Genomic DNA, 17,742 nt, shown 5'->3' with positions numbered 1-17,742 from the left:
AGTCACACTGATTTGCAGGTGTGTAATTTGTTGTGAGTTCATGCACTGTGTTGGTTTTGTTCCTTGAACAAGGTGATGTTCATGCATGGTTCATTTTGTGCACCAGTAAAAAAAAAACATAAAATGTTGTCAAAATTTGGCTCACCTGCACTGGCTTCCTGTGCACTTAAAGGCCTACTGAAATGAAATTGTCTTATTTAAACGGGGATAGCAGATCCATTCTATGTGTCATACTTGATCATTTTGCGATATTGCCATATTTTTGCTGAAAGGATTTAGTAGAGAACATCGACGATAAAATTCGCAACTTTGGGTCGCTGATAAAAAAGCCTTGCCTGTACCGGAAGTAGCGTGACGTCACAGGTTGAAGAGCTCCTCACATCTGCACATTGTTTACACCAGCAGCGAGAGCGATTCGGACCGAGAAAGTGACGATTACCCCATTAATTTGAGCGAGGATGAAAGATTTGTGGATGAGGAAAGTGAGAGTGAAGGATTAGAGTGCAGTGCAGGACGCCAGGGTGTATCTTTTTTCGCTCTGACCGTAACTTAGGTACAAAGGCTCACTGGATTCCACACTTTCTCCTTTTCCTATTGTGGATCACGGATTTGTATTTTAAACCACCTCGGACAGTACATCCTCTTGAAAATGAGAGCCGAGAACGCGAAATGGACATTCACAGTGACTTTTATCTCCACTACAATACATTGGTGAAGCACTTTAGCTTCGGAGCTAACGTGATAGCATCGTGCTTAACTGCGGATAGAAACAGAAGAAACATGCCCCTGACTGGAAGGATAGACAGAAGATAAACAATACTACTATTACTTCTACTATCAGGAGACACCAAACCAAACCCTGGACCTGTAACCACACGGTTAATGCTGTCCAGCCTGGCGAAGCCTAGCAATGCTGTTGCTAACGACGTCATTGAAGCTAACTTAGCTACGGGACCTTGACAGAGCTTTGCTAAAAACATTAGCTCTCCACCTACGCTAGCCCTCATCTGCTCATCACGACCCGTGCTCACCTGCGTTCAAGCGATCGACGGCGCGACGAAGGACTTCACCCGATCATCGGTGCGGTCGGCGGCTAGCGTCGGATAGCGCGTCTGCTATCTAACTCAAAGTCCTCCTGGTTGTGTTGCTGTAGCCAGCCGCTAATACACCGATCCCACCTACAACTTTCTTCTTTGCTGTCTCCATTGTTCATTAAACAAATTGCAAAAGATTCACCAATACAGATGTCCAGTATACTGTGGAATTTTTCGATGAAAACAGACGCTGTTTGTATTGGGACACAATGGTGTCCAAATACTTCCGTTCAATCCGTGACGTCACGCGCAAACGTCATCATACCGAGACGTTTTCAGCCGGATATTTCCCGGGAAATTTAAAATTGCACTTTATAAGTTAACCCGGCCGTATTGGCATGTGTTGCAATGTTAGGATTCCATCATTGGTATATAAACTATCAGACTGCGTGGTCGGTAGTAGTGGGTTTCAGTAGGCCTTTAAGATGTGACTTTAAGGTTTTACTACTTAAGTATAAAATACTACACAGTCTAGCTCCATCCTATCTCGCTGATTGTATTGTACCATATGTCCCGGCAAGAAATCTGCGTTCAAAAAACTCCGGCTTATTAGTGATTCCCAGAGCCCAAAAAAAGTCTGCGGGCTGTAGAGCATTTTCTATTTGGGCTCCAGTACTATGGAATGCCCTCCCGGTAACAGTTACAGATGCTACCTCAGTAGAAGCATTTAAGTCCCATCTTAAAACTCACATGTATACTCTAGCCTTTAAATAGAACCCCCTTTTAGACCAGTTGATCTGCCGTTTCTTTTCTGCTCTGCCCCCCTCTCCCTCGTGGAGGGAGAGGGGGGCAGAGGTTCGGTGGCCACGGATGAAGCCACGGATGAAGCGCTGGCTGTCCAAAGTCGGGACCCATGGTGGACCACGCCTGTGCATCGGTTGGGGACGTCTGCGCTGCTGACCTGTCTCCGCTCGGGATGGTCTCCTGCTGGCCCCACCGTTACGTTCCACGTAGTGGTGGTTTGTTTGTTTTGTGTTTCTTCTTCATTTGTTTGTACAGGTCACACTCAATCACTGCCTCTGCTGCCAATCAACCGGTTCCTGTTCCCAGCTGCTCCTCATTTCACCTGTTGATCAGCCAGCCGATCCCGGTCCACCATTCATCCTCCTGTGCTGCTTAAAACCACCTGCTCACCACTGGATGAGGTGGATTCTTTTTCTGACATGCTGTGTGGAGCTTTGAGAGATGCTACTTTGTCGTTGACGCTATTTTGTTTTGTAATCATTTTTGTTAAGCTCTTTGCTAAACTTGTGCCACCTGTTTTTTTGTCTTCCTTTTTGTTTGACCTTTCAACTTTTGTAAGCATCTGCAGCCTAGTCTTGGGAAAGGTTAGACAGAGGCCTCTATACACTACACACGTAGGATTTGTTTGTGTATAGAGACACCAGGCTTAGTGGTGGCTGTCACCCTTGTATGTTTTGGACCCCCCTCTTTGTGCTAAATAAATAGCTTTAGTTAGTCAGCTTACCTTTTCTTTTCTAGAGGTGTGTTTTGGTATGTTTTGTTCATTTCTTTGACAGCACCTGTATTCCCAAGCTAGGCTAGTGTTGTGTCTTGTTGTAACCCCCCCATGGTTACTTTTCAATAACACTAGTTTTTGTTTTCAAATCTTGGCTTCTGTGTCTTTAATTTACAACTCATTTGGTTTATACACTTTTATGTTGCGTTCCCCTACGATCCCTAGACTCTGAGCCATCAGGGAACGTAACACCCACTATGGACTGGACTCTCACTATTATGTTAGATCCACTATGGACTGGACTCTCACAATGTTTTGCAAGATCCACTCAACGTCCATTGCACCGGTCGCCCTGGGGGGGGGGGGTCCCCACGTCTGCGGTCCGCTCCAAAGTTTCTCATTGTCCCATTGGGTTGAGTTTTTCCTAGCCCTGATGTGGGATCTGAACCAAGGATGTTGTTGTGGCTTGTGCAGCCCTTTGAGACACTCGTGATTTAGGGCTATATAAATAAACATTGATTGATTGATTGATTGATTGATTGTCCTGAATTTGAAAAAAAATTTTTTTTAATGTTTCACGAAAGAAGGGTTCGGTGAATGCGCATATGAAACCGGTGGGGTTCGGTACCTCCAACAAGGTTAAGAACCACTGCACTAGTATTATACAAAACCCAAAACCAGTGAAGTTGGCACGTTATGTAAATCGTAAATAAAAACAGAATACAATGATTTTCAACTTATATTCAATTGAATAGACTGCAGAGACAAGATATATATTATTTGAACGGAGAAACATTTTTTTTTTTTGCAAATAATCATTAACTTAGAATTTAATGGCAGCAACACATTGCAAAAAAGTTGGCACAGGGGCATTTTTTACCACTGTGTTAAATGGCCTGTCCTTTTAACAACACTCCCTAAACGTTTGGGAACTGAAGAGACCAATTTTTGAAGCTTTTCAGGTGGAATTATTTCCCATTCTTGCTTGATGTACAGCTTAAGTTGTTCAACAGTCCGGGGTCTCCGTTGTCGTATTTTACGCTTCATAATGCGACACACATTTTCAATGGGAGACAGGTCTTGACTACAGGCAGGCCAGTCTAGTACCCGCACTCTTACTATGAAGCCACGCTGTTGTAACACGTGGCTTGGCATTGTCTTGCTGAAATAAGCAGGGGCGTCCATGATAACGTTGCTTGGATGGCAACATATGTTGCTCCAAAACCTGTATGTACCTTTCAGCATTAATGGTGCCTTGACAGATGTGTAAGTTACCCATGCCTTGGGCACTAATACACCCCCATACCATCACAGATGCTTGCTTTTTAACTTTGCGCCTATAACAATCAGGATCAATCAATCAATCAATGTTTATTTATATAGCCCTAAATCACAAGTGTCTCAAAGGGCTGTACAAGCCACAACGACATCCTCGGTACAGAGCCCACATACGGGCAAGGAAAACTCACCCCAGTGGGACGTCAATGTGAATGACTATGAGAAACCTTGGAGAGGACCGCATATGTGGGTAGCCCCCCCCCCCCCCCTCTAGGGGAGACCGAAAGCAATGGATGTCGAGTGGGTCTGACATAATATTGTGAAAGTCCAACACATCAGCAAAAGTCCAGTCCATAGTGGGGCCAGCAGGAACCATCCCGAGTGGAGACGGGTCAGCAGCGTAGAGATGTCCCCATCTGATGAACAGGCTAGCGGTCCACCCCGGGTTGGGAGCAGAGTAGAAAAGAAAAGAAAAGAAACGGCAGATCAACTGGTCTAAAAAGGGAGTCTATTTAAAGGCTAGAGTATACAAATGAGTTTTAAGATGAGACTTAAATGCTTCTACTGAGGTAGCATCTCTAACTTTTACCGGGAGGGCATTCCATAGTATTGGAGCCCGAATAGAAAACGCTCTATAGCCCGCAGACTTTTTTTGGGCTCTGGGAATCACTAATAAGCCGGAGTTCTTTGAACGCAGATTTCTTGCCGGGACATATGGTACAATACAATCGTCAAGATAGGCAGGAGCTTGACCGTGTAGTATTTTATACGTAAGTAGTAAAACCTTAAAGTCGCATCTTAGGTGCACAGGAAGCCAGTGCAAGTGAGCCAGTATAGGCGTAATATGATCAAACTTTCTTGTTTTTGTCAAAAGTCTAGCAGCCGCATTTTGTACCATCTGTAATCTTTTAATGCTAGACATAGGGAGACCAGAAAATAAAACGTTACAATAATCGAGACGAGATGTAACGAACGCATGGATAATGATCTCAGCATCGCTTGTGGACAAAATGGGATGAATTTTAGCGACATTACGGAGATGAAAGAAGGCCGTTTTAGTAACACTCTTAATGTGCGACTCAAACGAGAGAGTTGGGTCGAAGATAATACTCAGATTCTTTACAGAGTCACCTTGTTTAATTGTTTGGTTGTCAAATGTTAAGGTGGTATTATTGAATAGATGTCGGTGTTGAGCAGGACCGATAATCAGCATTTCCGTTTTCTTAGCGTTGAGTTGCAAAAAGTTAGCGGACATCCATTGTTTAATTTCATTAAGACACGCCTCCAGCTGACTACAATCCGGCGTGTTGGTCAGCTTTAGGGGCATGTAGAGTTGGGTGTCATCAGCATAACAGTGAAAGCTAACACCATATTTGCGTATGATGTCACCTAGTGGCAGCATGTAAATACTAAAGAGTGCAGGGCCAAGAACCGAACCCTGGGGAACTCCGCACGTTACCTTAACATAGTCAGAGGTCACATTGTTATGGGAGACACACTGCATCCTGTCAGTTAGATAAGAGTTAAACCAAGACAAGGCTAAGTCTGTCATCCCAATACGCGTTTTGATACGCTCTAATAAAATATTATGATCAACAGTATCGAAAGCGGCGCTAAGATCAAGAAGCAGCAACATAGATGAAGCATCAGAATCCATCGTTAGCAATAGATCATTAGTCATTTTTGCGAGGGCTGTCTCCGTAGAGTGATTTGCCCTGAAACCGGACTGAAAAGGTTCACAGAGATTGTTAGACGCTAAGTGTTCATTTAGCTGCTGTGCTACAATTTTTTCAAGGATTTTCGAGATAAACGGAAGGTGGGACACCGGCCGGCAGTTTACCAGGAGATCAGGATCGAGGTTAGGTCTTTTGAGTAGAGGATGAATAACCGCTTTTTTGAATGCTAGGGGAACAGTGCCAGAGGAAAGTGATAAGTTTATAATATTTAACACTGATGGACCTAGTAATACAAAAAGCTCCTTGATAAGTTTCCCAGGAATTGGGTCAAGTAAACATGTTGTTTGTTTTGTCCCATTTACACATTTTGACAATTCCTCCAATGTTATTTCATCAAAGAGAGAGAAACTATTTTGGAGGGCGGTATCCGTCGTATATACAGTCGTATTTGTGTTAATAGAACCCAGTTGTAGCTGAGATGCATTGTCTTTAATCTCTTTTCTAATGACTTCAATTTTCTTATTAAAGAAATTCATAAAGTCATCTGCTGAGTGGGTGGAGCTACTGGGAGGAGTCCCTTGTTGGGTTAGCGATGCTACTGTACTAAACAGAAATTTAGGATCATTTTTGTTGAGGTGGATGAGATTTGAGTAATATTTAGCTTTAGCTGAGGTAAGCATGCGTTTATAAGTTATTAAACTATCACACCATGCTTGATGGAAAACCTCAAGTTTAGTCGCACGCCATTTGCGTTCCAGCTTTCTACATGATAATTTCTGGGCTTTAGTTTCTTCTGTAAACCATGGGGTACGCCTTTTAGGGGCTACAATATCAATGGTGTCGCGCAGGGCGTCATTAAAGTTGTTAGTGAGGTTATCAATAGAGCCCAAATAATTTGGGAATGGTGCCATTACCGAAGGCAGTAGGTCAGTAAGAGTCGTCGTTGTGGCAGCATCAATGTTGCGGCTGCTATAGTAGTTATTATTATTGTTATTATTAGTTTGTTGACAATGAGTCAGAACTTCGAATTTTATAAGGTAATGATCGGACATTACTTTAGTGTACGGGAGTATCGTAACTTTAGAGGTGGTGACACCCCTGACAAGCACTAGATCTATCGTATTACCGTTGCGATGCGTGGGTTCATTTATTATTTGTGTAAGACCACAGCTATCAATTATAGTCTGGAGCGCCACGCATGGAGGGTCCGATGGGGTATTCATATGGATATTAAAGTCCCCCATTATGATTATATTGTCGGCGTGCGTCACTAGATCAGCAACAAACTCTGAGAATTCACTGATGAAGTCCGAATAGGGCCCAGGGGGGCGGTAGATAACAGCCAGGTGGAGAGGGAGCGGTGTGACAAACCTCAAAGTGAGCACCTCAAACGAGTTATATTTATTATTTAGGTTAGGTGTAAGATTATAGTTTTCATTGTATATTAGTGCGACACCCCCTCCCCTTTTAAGAGGTCGGGCAACATGTGTATTGGTATAGTTAGGAGGAGATGACTCATTTAGCGCAAAAAAATCGTCTGGTTTGAGCCAGGTCTCGGCGAGACCAACGACGTCAAGTTTGTTGTCTCTAATGACTTCATTAACTAATAACGTTTTGGAAGATAATAATCTTATGTTTAAAAAGCCCATATTATAGGTAGTGGGCTGTTTTGAGGATTGTTTGTTGAAATTATCCGAAGTAGTAATATTAATAATGTTGCGTTTATTATGCGTATTGCACTTTAAATAGTTTTGACCATATCTAGGAATTGATAAGACGGGGATATTCAGATTGTTTGCTTGATGTTGCGATAAACTGAACGCATCATAGTTAGCTACCTCAGTACAATGTATGTCTGCCTATGACACGGTCACAAAAGAAAAAACATTATGTGAGTTGTGTTTTATTCTAAGAGAATTGCTATGTGTGCAGGGATTATCCAGCCTGACGCCGGCTAGTTGTAGTTTGAATGGCTTCTTACCCGGAGACTCCACGCTTCTTTGGTTAGCTTTTCTCTTTGTTGTTAGCCCAGCTCGGCATCCCCGCTTCTGCTTCCGCTCGCACCGCTTATGTCGTCTCCATTGGCGGTCACCGCTAGCACTTGACTCCGCTGCTACAAAGGCCGCTCGATGTAGCCCACGAAGTATTCCCATGCTAGCGAGGAGGTCCACCGTACATGCATATTTCAGTCTATAACGACCCGATCCATCCACATCCAGAATTGTCTGTCGGTCGTATGTGATCACAGAGTGTTCACGCTTTGAGCCAGCCATGAAATTGACAGAAATGACGGGTGTTTTTTGCCAAATCGCTCTACACTCCCAAGAACGTTAGCATAGCCGCAGCAGACCATGCGCCGCCATCTTGCCTTATGGTTATGGTTTAGGATGGTTCTTTTCCTCTTTGTTCCGGAGGACACAACATCCATAGTTTCCAAAAACAGTTTGAAATGAGGACTCGTCAGAACACTTTTCCACTTTGCATCAGTCCATCTTAGATGACCTCGAGCGCAGCGAAGCTGGCGGCGTTTCTGGGTGTTGTTGATAAATGGCTTTGGCTTTGCATAGTAGAGTTTTAACTTGCACTTACAGATGTAGCGACAAACTGTAGTTACTGACAGTGGTTTTCTGAAGTGTTCCTGAGTAAATGTGGTGATATCCTTTAGAAAACTGATGTTGTTTTTGATGCAGTACTGCCTGAGGGATCAAAGGTCACGGGCATTCAATGTTGGTTTTCAGCTTTGCTGTTACGTGCAGTGATTTCTCCAGATTCTCTGAACCTTTTGATGATATTACGGACCGTAGATGGTGAAATCCCTAAATTATTTGCAATAGCTCATTGAGAAATGTTGTTCTTAAACTGTTGGAAAATGTGCTCACGCATTTGTTCACAAAGGGGTGACCCTCACCCCAGCCAATCAACCTCACCCCAGCCAATCAACCGGTTCCTGTTCCCAGCTGCTCCTCATTTCACCTGTTGATCAGCCAGCCGATCCCGGTCCACCATTCATCCTCCTGTGCTGCTTAAAACCACCTGCTCACCACTGGATGAGGTGGATTCTTTTTCTGACATGCTGTGTGGAGCTTTGAGAGATGCTACTTTGTCGTTGACGCTATTTTGTTTTGTAATCATTTTTGTTAAGCTCTTTGCTAAACTTGTGCCACCTGTTTTTTTGTCTTCCTTTTTGTTTGACCTTTCAACTTTTGTAAGCATCTGCAGCCTAGTCTTGGGAAAGGTTAGACAGAGGCCTCTATACACTACACACGTAGGATTTGTTTGTGTATAGAGACACCAGGCTTAGTGGTGGCTGTCACCCTTGTATGTTTTGGACCCCCCTCTTTGTGCTAAATAAATAGCTTTAGTTAGTCAGCTTACCTTTTCTTTTCTAGAGGTGTGTTTTGGTATGTTTTGTTCATTTCTTTGACAGCACCTGTATTCCCAAGCTAGGCTAGTGTTGTGTCTTGTTGTAACCCCCCCATGGTTACTTTTCAATAACACTAGTTTTTGTTTTCAAATCTTGGCTTCTGTGTCTTTAATTTACAACTCATTTGGTTTATACACTTTTATGTTGCGTTCCCCTACGATCCCTAGACTCTGAGCCATCAGGGAACGTAACACCCACTATGGACTGGACTCTCACTATTATGTTAGATCCACTATGGACTGGACTCTCACAATGTTTTGCAAGATCCACTCAACGTCCATTGCACCGGTCGCCCTGGGGGGGGGGGGGTCCCCACGTCTGCGGTCCGCTCCAAAGTTTCTCATTGTCCCATTGGGTTGAGTTTTTCCTAGCCCTGATGTGGGATCTGAACCAAGGATGTTGTTGTGGCTTGTGCAGCCCTTTGAGACACTCGTGATTTAGGGCTATATAAATAAACATTGATTGATTGATTGATTGATTGATTGTCCTGAATTTGAAAAAAATTTTTTTTTAATGTTTCACGAAAGAAGGGTTCGGTGAATGCGCATATGAAACCGGTGGGGTTCGGTACCTCCAACAAGGTTAAGAACCACTGCACTAGTATTATACAAAACCCAAAACCAGTGAAGTTGGCACGTTATGTAAATCGTAAATAAAAACAGAATACAATGATTTTCAACTTATATTCAATTGAATAGACTGCAGAGACAAGATATATATTATTTGAACGGAGAAACATTTTTTTTTTTTGCAAATAATCATTAACTTAGAATTTAATGGCAGCAACACATTGCAAAAAAGTTGGCACAGGGGCATTTTTTACCACTGTGTTACATGGCCTGTCCTTTTAACAACACTCCCTAAACGTTTGGGAACTGAAGAGACCAATTTTTGAAGCTTTTCAGGTGGAATTATTTCCCATTCTTGCTTGATGTACAGCTTAAGTTGTTCAACAGTCCGGGGTCTCCGTTGTCGTATTTTACGCTTCATAATGCGACACACATTTTCAATGGGAGACAGGTCTTGACTACAGGCAGGCCAGTCTAGTACCCGCACTCTTACTATGAAGCCACGCTGTTGTAACACGTGGCTTGGCATTGTCTTGCTGAAATAAGCAGGGGCGTCCATGATAACGTTGCTTGGATGGCAACATATGTTGCTCCAAAACCTGTATGTACCTTTCAGCATTAATGGTGCCTTGACAGATGTGTAAGTTACCCATGCCTTGGGCACTAATACACCCCCATACCATCACAGATGCTTGCTTTTTAACTTTGCGCCTATAACAATCAGGATCAATCAATCAATCAATGTTTATTTATATAGCCCTAAATCACAAGTGTCTCAAAGGGCTGTACAAGCCACAACGACATCCTCGGTACAGAGCCCACATACGGGCAAGGAAAACTCACCCCAGTGGGACGTCAATGTGAATGACTATGAGAAACCTTGGAGAGGACCGCATATGTGGGTAGCCCCCCCCCCCCCCCCCCCCTCTAGGGGAGACCGAAAGCAATGGATGTCGAGTGGGTCTGACATAATATTGTGAAAGTCCAACACATCAGCAAAAGTCCAGTCCATAGTGGGGCCAGCAGGAACCATCCCGAGTGGAGACGGGTCAGCAGCGTAGAGATGTCCCCATCTGATGAACAGGCTAGCGGTCCACCCCGGGTTGGGAGCAGAGTAGAAAAGAAAAGAAAAGAAACGGCAGATCAACTGGTCTAAAAAGGGAGTCTATTTAAAGGCTAGAGTATACAAATGAGTTTTAAGATGAGACTTAAATGCTTCTACTGAGGTAGCATCTCTAACTTTTACCGGGAGGGCATTCCATAGTATTGGAGCCCGAATAGAAAACGCTCTATAGCCCGCAGACTTTTTTTGGGCTCTGGGAATCACTAATAAGCCGGAGTTCTTTGAACGCAGATTTCTTGCCGGGACATATGGTACAATACAATCGTCAAGATAGGCAGGAGCTTGACCGTGTAGTATTTTATACGTAAGTAGTAAAACCTTAAAGTCGCATCTTAGGTGCACAGGAAGCCAGTGCAAGTGAGCCAGTATAGGCGTAATATGATCAAACTTTCTTGTTTTTGTCAAAAGTCTAGCAGCCGCATTTTGTACCATCTGTAATCTTTTAATGCTAGACATAGGGAGACCAGAAAATAAAACGTTACAATAATCGAGACGAGATGTAACGAACGCATGGATAATGATCTCAGCATCGCTTGTGGACAAAATGGGATGAATTTTAGCGACATTACGGAGATGAAAGAAGGCCGTTTTAGTAACACTCTTAATGTGCGACTCAAACGAGAGAGTTGGGTCGAAGATAATACTCAGATTCTTTACAGAGTCACCTTGTTTAATTGTTTGGTTGTCAAATGTTAAGGTGGTATTATTGAATAGATGTCGGTGTTGAGCAGGACCGATAATCAGCATTTCCGTTTTCTTAGCGTTGAGTTGCAAAAAGTTAGCGGACATCCATTGTTTAATTTCATTAAGACACGCCTCCAGCTGACTACAATCCGGCGTGTTGGTCAGCTTTAGGGGCATGTAGAGTTGGGTGTCATCAGCATAACAGTGAAAGCTAACACCATATTTGCGTATGATGTCACCTAGTGGCAGCATGTAAATACTAAAGAGTGCAGGGCCAAGAACCGAACCCTGGGGAACTCCGCACGTTACCTTAACATAGTCAGAGGTCACATTGTTATGGGAGACACACTGCATCCTGTCAGTTAGATAAGAGTTAAACCAAGACAAGGCTAAGTCTGTCATCCCAATACGCGTTTTGATACGCTCTAATAAAATATTATGATCAACAGTATCGAAAGCGGCGCTAAGATCAAGAAGCAGCAACATAGATGAAGCATCAGAATCCATCGTTAGCAATAGATCATTAGTCATTTTTGCGAGGGCTGTCTCCGTAGAGTGATTTGCCCTGAAACCGGACTGAAAAGGTTCACAGAGATTGTTAGACGCTAAGTGTTCATTTAGCTGCTGTGCTACAATTTTTTCAAGGATTTTCGAGATAAACGGAAGGTGGGACACCGGCCGGCAGTTTACCAGGAGATCAGGATCGAGGTTAGGTCTTTTGAGTAGAGGATGAATAACCGCTTTTTTGAATGCTAGGGGAACAGTGCCAGAGGAAAGTGATAAGTTTATAATATTTAACACTGATGGACCTAGTAATACAAAAAGCTCCTTGATAAGTTTCCCAGGAATTGGGTCAAGTAAACATGTTGTTTGTTTTGTCCCATTTACACATTTTGACAATTCCTCCAATGTTATTTCATCAAAGAGAGAGAAACTATTTTGGAGGGCGGTATCCGTCGTATATACAGTCGTATTTGTGTTAATAGAACCCAGTTGTAGCTGAGATGCATTGTCTTTAATCTCTTTTCTAATGACTTCAATTTTCTTATTAAAGAAATTCATAAAGTCATCTGCTGAGTGGGTGGAGCTACTGGGAGGAGTCCCTTGTTGGGTTAGCGATGCTACTGTACTAAACAGAAATTTAGGATCATTTTTGTTGAGGTGGATGAGATTTGAGTAATATTTAGCTTTAGCTGAGGTAAGCATGCGTTTATAAGTTATTAAACTATCACACCATGCTTGATGGAAAACCTCAAGTTTAGTCGCACGCCATTTGCGTTCCAGCTTTCTACATGATAATTTCTGGGCTTTAGTTTCTTCTGTAAACCATGGGGTACGCCTTTTAGGGGCTACAATATCAATGGTGTCGCGCAGGGCGTCATTAAAGTTGTTAGTGAGGTTATCAATAGAGCCCAAATAATTTGGGAATGGTGCCATTACCGAAGGCAGTAGGTCAGTAAGAGTCGTCGTTGTGGCAGCATCAATGTTGCGGCTGCTATAGTAGTTATTATTATTGTTATTATTAGTTTGTTGACAATGAGTCAGAACTTCGAATTTTATAAGGTAATGATCGGACATTACTTTAGTGTACGGGAGTATCGTAACTTTAGAGGTGGTGACACCCCTGACAAGCACTAGATCTATCGTATTACCGTTGCGATGCGTGGGTTCATTTATTATTTGTGTAAGACCACAGCTATCAATTATAGTCTGGAGCGCCACGCATGGAGGGTCCGATGGGGTATTCATATGGATATTAAAGTCCCCCATTATGATTATATTGTCGGCGTGCGTCACTAGATCAGCAACAAACTCTGAGAATTCACTGATGAAGTCCGAATAGGGCCCAGGGGGGCGGTAGATAACAGCCAGGTGGAGAGGGAGCGGTGTGACAAACCTCAAAGTGAGCACCTCAAACGAGTTATATTTATTATTTAGGTTAGGTGTAAGATTATAGTTTTCATTGTATATTAGTGCGACACCCCCTCCCCTTTTAAGAGGTCGGGCAACATGTGTATTGGTATAGTTAGGAGGAGATGACTCATTTAGCGCAAAAAAATCGTCTGGTTTGAGCCAGGTCTCGGCGAGACCAACGACGTCAAGTTTGTTGTCTCTAATGACTTCATTAACTAATAACGTTTTGGAAGATAATAATCTTATGTTTAAAAAGCCCATATTATAGGTAGTGGGCTGTTTTGAGGATTGTTTGTTGAAATTATCCGAAGTAGTAATATTAATAATGTTGCGTTTATTATGCGTATTGCACTTTAAATAGTTTTGACCATATCTAGGAATTGATAAGACGGGGATATTCAGATTGTTTGCTTGATGTTGCGATAAACTGAACGCATCATAGTTAGCTACCTCAGTACAATGTATGTCTGCCTATGACACGGTCACAAAAGAAAAAACATTATGTGAGTTGTGTTTTATTCTAAGAGAATTGCTATGTGTGCAGGGATTATCCAGCCTGACGCCGGCTAGTTGTAGTTTGAATGGCTTCTTACCCGGAGACTCCACGCTTCTTTGGTTAGCTTTTCTCTTTGTTGTTAGCCCAGCTCGGCATCCCCGCTTCTGCTTCCGCTCGCACCGCTTATGTCGTCTCCATTGGCGGTCACCGCTAGCACTTGACTCCGCTGCTACAAAGGCCGCTCGATGTAGCCCACGAAGTATTCCCATGCTAGCGAGGAGGTCCACCGTACATGCATATTTCAGTCTATAACGACCCGATCCATCCACATCCAGAATTGTCTGTCGGTCGTATGTGATCACAGAGTGTTCACGCTTTGAGCCAGCCATGAAATTGACAGAAATGACGGGTGTTTTTTGCCAAATCGCTCTACACTCCCAAGAACGTTAGCATAGCCGCAGCAGACCATGCGCCGCCATCTTGCCTTATGGTTATGGTTTAGGATGGTTCTTTTCCTCTTTGTTCCGGAGGACACAACATCCATAGTTTCCAAAAACAGTTTGAAATGAGGACTCGTCAGAACACTTTTCCACTTTGCATCAGTCCATCTTAGATGACCTCGAGCGCAGCGAAGCTGGCGGCGTTTCTGGGTGTTGTTGATAAATGGCTTTGGCTTTGCATAGTAGAGTTTTAACTTGCACTTACAGATGTAGCGACAAACTGTAGTTACTGACAGTGGTTTTCTGAAGTGTTCCTGAGTAAATGTGGTGATATCCTTTAGAAAACTGATGTTGTTTTTGATGCAGTACTGCCTGAGGGATCAAAGGTCACGGGCATTCAATGTTGGTTTTCAGCTTTGCTGTTACGTGCAGTGATTTCTCCAGATTCTCTGAACCTTTTGATGATATTACGGACCGTAGATGGTGAAATCCCTAAATTATTTGCAATAGCTCATTGAGAAATGTTGTTCTTAAACTGTTGGAAAATGTGCTCACGCATTTGTTCACAAAGGGGTGACCCTCACCCCAGCCTTGTTTGTGAATGACTGAGCACTTCATGGAAGCTGCTTTTATACCGAATAATGGCACCCACCTGTTCCCAATTAGCCTGTTCACCTGTGGGATTTTCCCAATAACTGTTTGATGAGCATTCCTCAACTTTCTTGGTCTTTTTTACCACTTGGGCCAGCTTTATTGAAACATGTTGCAGGTTACAAGTCCAAATGAACTAATCCATTCATCCATCCATTTTCTACCCCTTAACTAGTATTTGCAAAAAATAACAACGTTTTTTCAGTTCGAACATTAAACATCTTGTCTTTGCAGTCTATTCAATTGAATATAGGTTGAAAAGGATTTGCAAAGTGGAAAATGCAATAACACATATGCTTTCAGATTATTTTATATTTATTTTTTGCTCATAATGTACACACTTACATACACTACCGTTCAAAAGTTTGGGGTCACATTGAAATGTCCTTATTTTTGAAGGAAAAGCACTGTACTTTTCAATGAAGATAACTTTAAACTAGTCTTAACTTTAAAGAAATACACTCTATACATTGCTAATGTGGTAAATGACTATTCTAGCTGCAAATGTCTGGTTTTTGGTGCAATATCTACATAGGTGTATAGAGGCCCATTTCCAGCAACTATCACTCCAGTGTTCTAATGGTACAATGTGTTTGCTCATTGGCTCAGAAGGCTAATTGATGATTAGAAAACCCTTGTGCAATCATGTTCACACATCTGAAAACAGTTTAGCTCATTACAGAAGCTACAAAACTGTCCTTCCTTTGAGCAGATTGAGTTTCTGGAGCATCACATTTGTGGGGTCAATTAAACGCTCAAAATGGCCAGAAAAAGAGAACTTTCATCTGAAACTCGACAGTCTATTCTTGTTCTTAGAAATGAAGGCTATTCCACAAAATTGTTTGGGTGACCCCAAACTTTTGAACGGTAGTGTATACGTTTTGACGTAATGATGGACCAGGGTGACAAAAGCATGCAATTAAGGGATCAAAATAATATAAACCTGCCGTACGCCCATTTTCATGGCAAAGTTTAGATGTATTAAGACTGCCAATGCATTTAATACTACATATTCATATTAATATCCATCCATCCATTTTCTACCGCTTGTCCCTGTCGGGACGCGGGGGTGGCTGGAGCTTATCCCAGAAGGTGGTGTACACTCAGGACAAGTCGCTCCCTCATGGCAGGGCCAACACAGATAGACAGACAACATTCACACTCACATTCACACACTAGGACACCAATTTAGTGTTGCCAATCAGCCTATCCCCAGGTGCATGTCTTTGGAGGTGGGAGGAAGCCGGAGTACCCGGAAGGAACCCACTCTGTCATGGGGAAAACATGTAAACTCCACACAGAAAGACCCCGAGCCCGGGCATCGAACCCAGGACCTTCTTGTTGTGAGGCAACAGCACACACCTGTGACACTGTGCTGCCCCATGTTAATATTTGTGAGGAAATGTATCTAGGAAACCATTTCACTACCTATTGCTTTCTAAACGTGATCCTGTGACTCCTTAGCCAAGAAGCATTCCTTTGTTGTATTAATAAATTGAGTAATCAAACAAGAGTCAAAGTCTTTCGTATACTTTGTGATGTACTGGCATTTTTAAATGTAAAATATTTCAAACACATCAATTTTTCCACCGCAATTGTCCCTCTCGGGATCGCAACAGGGTGGGGGTTGAGGGGCGGGGGGTTGTTGGTTTTTCATAAAACTGTAATCTGGCTCATGTGACCAGGCTACTGTATAAGCACATTATGTTGGGAGTAGGGTTGTACGGTATACCGGTACTAGTATTGTACCGCGATACTAATGAATCATATTCGGTACTATACCGCCTCTAAAAAGTACCGGCACACTCAGTTGCTACAGAGCTCCAAACTTCATGTAACCTTCCAATTAGCCCACGTACAGTACGCAGAGAGCTTCATGGAATGGGTTTCCATGGCCGAGCAGCCGCATCTAAGCCATACATCACCAAGTCCAATGCAAAGCGTCGGATGCAGTGGTGTAAAGCACGTCGCCACTGGACTCTAGAGCAGTGGAGACGCCTTCTCTGGAGTGAGGAATCACGCTTTTCCATCGGGAAGTGTGATGGACGAGTCTGGGTTTGGAAGTTGCCAGGAGAACGCTACATTTCGAACTGCATTGTGCCGAGTGTGAAATTTGGTGGAGGAGGAATTATGGTGTAGGGTTGTTTTTCAGGAGTTGGGCTTGGCCCCTTAGTTCCAGCGAAAGGAACTTTGAATGCTCCAGGATACCAAAACATTTTGGACAATTCCATGCTCCCAACCTTGTGGAAACAGTTTAGAGCGGGCCCCTTCCTCTTCCAACATAACTGTGCACCAGTGCACAAAGCAAGGTCCATAAAGACATGAATGACAGAGTCTGGTGTGGATGAACTTGACTGGCCTGCACAGAGTCCTGACCTGAACACCTTTGGGATGAATTAGAACGGACACTGAGAGCCAGGCCTTCTCGACCCACATCAGTGTGTGACCTCACCAATGCGCTTTTGGAAGAATGGTTGAAAATTCCTATAAACACACTCCGCAACCTTGTGGACAGCCCAGTTGAAGCTGTAATCGCTGCAAAAGATGGACCGACTTCATATTGAACCCTATGGATTAGGAATGGGATGGCACTTCAAGTTCATATGTGAGTCAAGGCAGGTGGCCAAATACTTTTGGCAATATAGTGTATGTTACTGCATATGTCAGCAGCTGAATTAGGAGCCTTTGTTTTCTTGCTTACTAATAAAAGAAAAGTTGTGAAAAGTTCACTATTTTATTTAAGGACAAACTTGCAATAAGAAACATATGTTTAATGTACCGTAAGATTTTTTGTTAAAATAAAGACAATAATGCCATTTTTGTGGTCCCCTTTATTTAGAAAAGTATCGAAAAGTATCGATTTTGGTACGGGTATCGGGACAAGCCTAGTTGGGAGTTACACAAATGATACTTATATGGTGGTTAATCAGAGTC

At 42.9% G+C, this 17,742-nt stretch overlaps 1 protein-coding gene across 1 annotated transcript in view; it reads right to left on the bottom strand.

The window, feature by feature from the left end:
- Positions 1–17,742, bottom strand: part of adcy1a (adenylate cyclase 1a) — a 272,153-nt gene that overhangs the window by 204,718 nt on the left and 49,693 nt on the right. The gene's annotated exons all lie outside the window — the stretch shown is intronic.

This window comes from Entelurus aequoreus, linkage group LG19 (genome assembly GCF_033978785.1).
Source record: "Entelurus aequoreus isolate RoL-2023_Sb linkage group LG19, RoL_Eaeq_v1.1, whole genome shotgun sequence".
In the NCBI taxonomy this organism is placed as follows: domain Eukaryota; kingdom Metazoa; phylum Chordata; class Actinopteri; order Syngnathiformes; family Syngnathidae; genus Entelurus; species Entelurus aequoreus.
This window is presented reverse-complemented; position numbering and strand designations above follow the sequence as displayed.